The sequence below is a fragment of the Rhincodon typus genome, chromosome 8, assembly GCF_021869965.1.
Source record: "Rhincodon typus isolate 14 chromosome 8, sRhiTyp1.1, whole genome shotgun sequence".
NCBI lineage: Eukaryota > Metazoa > Chordata > Chondrichthyes > Orectolobiformes > Rhincodontidae > Rhincodon > Rhincodon typus.
In genome coordinates this window covers 36,738,451-36,743,823 of record NC_063339.1, presented here as the reverse complement: position 1 = coordinate 36,743,823, position 5,373 = coordinate 36,738,451, and positions in this window count along the sequence as shown.

Here is a 5,373-nt window from a genome sequence, read left to right as displayed (position 1 = left end):
TCCAAAATAAAAACAGATGCGCTTAGTAGGTCAGGTAGCAATTATGAAAAGTTAACATTTCAGGTTGATGACCTTTAACTGGAAAAAGTTAGAAATTTAATAGGTTTTAAGCAGGAGGAAGTGTTTGAAGTGGAGGGGGGAGGAAGGTGGAAAGAAGAATAATGAGAGAAGTTTGTGCTAGGGTAAAAGCCAGGAGAAACTGAATGCAAGAAGAGTTCTGCAACACCCTTTGCATCACCAGTGCTTGTGTCATTTAACCTCTTTTGTCTTTCAACCCTTCACAGAATTCTCTTTTTTCTACAAACTTCTTTTCATTTACTTATAATGTATTGCATCTATTAGATTATTTAAAAACATTTCTCTAGCTACAGATGCTCCCAGACTGCTGAGTATTTAAAGCATTTACTGTTTTATTTTTGCCCACTCTGAGCAGGAGGTGCAGTTGGTGAGATACAAATAATAGAGCAGGGCACGTCTCTGAATGGACATCTTAGACATGCGAAATTCTTACCATAAAGCAGCATAAAGACAGGCATAGTAGGAACTGCAGGTACTGGAGAATCTGAGATAACAAGGTGTAGAGCTGGATGAACACAGCAGGCCAAGCAGCATCAATTTTTCTGAAGGGTCTAGACCCGAAACATCAGCTTTCCTGCTCCTCTGATACTGCTTGGCCTACTGTGTTCATCCAGCTCTACACTTTGTTATCTTTTATAAAGACAGGCAGACGCCTTTTCAGTTAGGGTACAAAAGCTGTTCCATGTAGATCTGATATTCAGTAGTTATCAAATTGGGTAATTGCTATCAAGATGCAGTTTTGTCTGAAAGTATGTCTCGTGTATGCCTTATCTTCATTCTCACATATTTTTTAAAGGCTTAGGCACCAAGATAGCCTTAATCTTGATAATTCTCTAGTTAGTTGACTTGAGTGTTGTTTTCAAATCTTCTGGAGCACCTTAAATCAATCTGCAATTATTTTCTCATCTGGCTCTGCAATCATAGCTTTGGGAACCAAACATGGTCTCTCTTAAAAACACCATTTTACAGTTTGATTGGTGAAATAATTATTAGATGAAAGACTCTAGCCTCAGTAGTATCCAGAATATTATCCAATCAAAATAATACATTTAGGTTTATCTTCTGGCATCATAAGCACTTTAAAGTTATTAAAATTCCAATATTCCAGAAATGTTTCTCAGCAGTCTTAGTTCTTGTTCCGTCTGTAGTTACATTCAAAAAATAGTTTGATCTGTTTTCCTTGAAAGGTCAACGTTTCCCAATGCCCCAAGTTCATGAAACAAACCCCGTATTTGACCCATGGCAGCAACGTGACATCTACAGATCAATATTTTAGTGACAGCTCAGTTGCTAACACTTTCATCAGAATTATTAGGCACAAAATCTAGGTCAACACACCAGCACAATAGTGAGAGTGTGCTGCACATTTAGAAGTTTTGTCCTTCCTGTAAGCCTTTAGCACCAACGCAACATTTTCCTATTTGGATGGATCTAAATGATTCCATAACACTTGCAGGAGAACTACCTCTGGTGTCCTGGGAAACATTTACCAAAAAACAACATTACAAGAAAAGATTATCTGGTCATTGTCTTATTTTAGTTAGTTAGAGTTTGTGCGCAAATTGGCTGTTACATTTTCTATATTATAACAGTAACTTACAGTCAATTTAGTACTTTTGAAGCACTTTGGATTATGGAAGGTACTATATAAATGCAAGTGTATATCCCTTCGCAATTTCAAACAATTTTCTTTAAATAGTCCCAAAATATTAAAGGTTAGGCTTAGATTAGGAAATGCATTTAGCTTTACAATTTCGCAAATGCGAGGTGATGCATTTTGGAAGATCCAATTCAAGAGCGAACTATACGGTAAATGGAAAAGCCCTGGGGAAAATTGATGCACAGAGAGATCTGGGTGTTCAGGTCCATTGTACCCTGAAGGTGGCAATGCAGGTCGATAGAGCGGTCAAGAAGGCATACGGCATGCTTTAATTCATCGGACGGGGTATTGAGTACGAGAGTTGGCAGGTCATGTTACAGTTGTATAGGACTTTGGTTCGACCACATTTGGAATACTGCGTACAGTTCTGGTCGCCACATTACCAAAAGGATGTGGATGCTTTGGAGAGGGTGCAAAGGAGATTCACCAGAATGTTGCCTGGTATGGAGGGTGCTAGCTATGAAGAGAGGTTCAGTAGATTAGGATTATTTATATTAGAAAGACGGAGGTTGAGGGGGGACCTGATTGAGGTCTACAAAATCATGAGAGGTATAGACAGGGTGGATAGCAAGAAGCTTTTTCCCAGGGTGGGGGACTCAATTACTAGGGGTCACGATTTCAAGGTGAGAGGGGAAAAGTTTAAGGGAGATATGCGTGGAAAGTTCTTTACGCAGAGGGTGGTGGGTGCCTGGAACGCGTTGCCAGCGGAGGTGGTAGAGGAGGGCACGATAGCGTCATTTAAGATGTATCTAACCAGATACATGAATGGGCAGGGAGCAGAGGGATACTGATCCTTGGAAAATAGGCGGCAGGTTTAGATAGAGGATCTGGATCGGCGCAGGCTTGGTGGGCCGAAGGGCCTGTTCCTGTGCTGTAATTTTCTTTGTTCTTTGTTCACCTTTAAAATGTTACATTCTGATTTTTAGCAGATTAACTTTCTCAGCCTCAAGTATTGAACTTAAATCCACAATATTTTATATTGTTTGGATTGTTCTAACCTTTGGATTCATCAGCATTTACACTGCTAGCTTTGGCTTAGTGATAGCACCCGCATCTGTAAAAATCAAGTTTAAACTCAACTTCAAAGACTCAAAATCAGAAGTAATTCTGAAAGTGCCACATTTCTGATGAGACATTAGTGAATTCTCCAGGTACCTGGCTAATATTTATCCTTCACCAAAGCCAACAACTGATGACACTGTTAATTGAAATTATCACTGGTTTGGGATATTTGTCTAGTATGTTTCTGTATTATCATAATTACTATGTTGAGAAGGTAATTTATTAGCTGGAGTACTTTGGGACATTGTGAATGGGAAAAACTTGATAGATCAGCTGGTCTGTTTCAGTACATTATATAAGCTGATGCTGATGTCAAGGAATATTTTTCAGAGAATGAACTGCTACCCGGAAGGTCTTCTGGATAAGATATACTCTAGACATTCAAACATGCTATGAAATGAGGTTATCTAAGGGAAGTTTAGCTACATGGGCCAATGTATCATTCCCATCTGGAAAACTTTACAGCTTGCAACACTTACCTCAAATATGCCATGAGTAAACTTAAATGAATTTACTAGCTGTCAACATTTCCAAACAGTATCATGTGATGGAAAGTTTGAGTGCCTTCACATAAAGCTACCACAGTATTGCACATTGTTTATAGACAAGTACAAACATCACCATATATGTCCACCACCATATGCAATCTCCAATAAATTCCATTTCAATTTTAAATGTTATGCGTGCAGATGGCTTCAGTCCAAGTCCCACACACACACACTCACACTCACACTCTCCACACACATTCACTGTCTCTCTCTCTCACACCTCTGCATCATGTGCTTTATTTGACAGAAACTAACCCTGAGCTAAACGAGAGAAAATCAGTTGGCTTGTCTGCTTCTATTTGTCCGTTGACTTGCTGGGAAGTGCTTGCACATCGGGCTTGCCTGTGATTTTCAGCAGCTAGTCTTGAGTCACTGTTAGCATGCTCACCCCTTTATTTGAAAAAAAAGGGCACTTTAAGCCAAGCATCTCTGGGATTCCTAGCACTATTAAACCACTTGCCTAAAAGACCAGATGTCTTCAGGAGTGTGAGGTGTATATCTTACAGAATAGTATTTTGTGCTTAAAGTAAATAACAAGCTTTAAGTCATAATTGTGAACAATCTAGGCCTGTCTCTTCACTCCTTCATTTTATAGCTCCAAATATATAAATAATCTTCCTCCAATTCTACACTCTCTGTTCATTTCTCTGTGACTGAACATAATAGGCTTTAGTTGACTTTGGGCTGCTTCATTCCCAGTGAAATGCTCTCCTTTGTGTTTTAAGTTTGTTTTTGTTTTGGTTTTCATCTTCCTTAGTTGCAGGGGAAATTAAACTATTGACTTTAAATCCTTTTTAATGAGAGGAGATTAAATTCTGGTTGCATTGAGGCGGGGGGGGTGGGAAACGGTAATTGAAATGAGAAGGAATGAAGCATTGATTTCAAGTCTCAAAGATATTGTCATGCTCCCTATTTTTGCACCAAATAAGTGCTCGATATTTATACATAACCTGCTCTTAATTAATCAAAAACGTTAAATGATGGTATTGCTTCTATACTGTGTACAAGGTGGTAACAATATGGCTGAATTTTCTCTTGACACTTTGCTATGTGCTACCATTTTGTAACTGACCTGGTGGATAAAGAACTGCCAAGTGAGGTTCAGTTAAAGTAAAATCAGTGACATGACACCGATGCAAAACCATCAGATGTGTTATAATGTTTAAAGAGAAGGAGCATTATTACCCAACTGCAATGTATAATTTCAACACGAGGCATTGCCCAAAGTACATAGTCACCTTGTGTCCATTCCCATAACCAGATTCTTGACAGTCCGCAATTATTTTAATAGTTTATGTCAAAAGACTTGAGCAGCATTCCCTGGTAAAATATTACTTATTAACTTGAAGTAATGGCACTAATTTGTCAAGGTTCAGATTTGAAACTAGGTAGAGCTCTGATCCAAAAAAAAACACAAACAATTGCAACTTTATTGGTCAGTGCATTGAGTACAGGCATTGGGAGGTCATGTTGCGGCTGCACAGGACATTGGTTAGGCCACTTTTGGAATACTGCATTCAGTTCTGGTCTCCCTGCTACAAGAAGAATATGATGAAACTGGAAATGGTTCAGAAAAGATTTATAAGGATATTGCCAAGGTTGAGCTATAGGTAGAGGCTGAATAGGCTGGGGCTATTTTCCCTGGAGCATCAGAGGCTGAGGGATGACCTTACAGAGGTTAATAAAATCATGAGTGGCATGGATAGGGTAAACAGACAAGGTCTTTTCCCCAGGGTGGGTGAGTCCAAAATTAGATTTAAGGTGAGACAGGAAAGATTTAAAAGGAAACTAAGGAATAATTTTTTTCATGCAGAGGGTGGTGTTCGGAATGAGTTGCCGGAGGAGGTGGTGGAGGCTGGTACAATTACAACATTTAAAAGGCATCTAGATGGTTACATGAATAGGAAGTGTATAGAGGGATATGGGCCAAATGCTAGCAAATGGGACTATTTTAATTTAGGATATCTGGTCAGCATGGACAAATTTGACTGAATAGTCTGTTTCCGTGCAGTACAGCTCTATGAT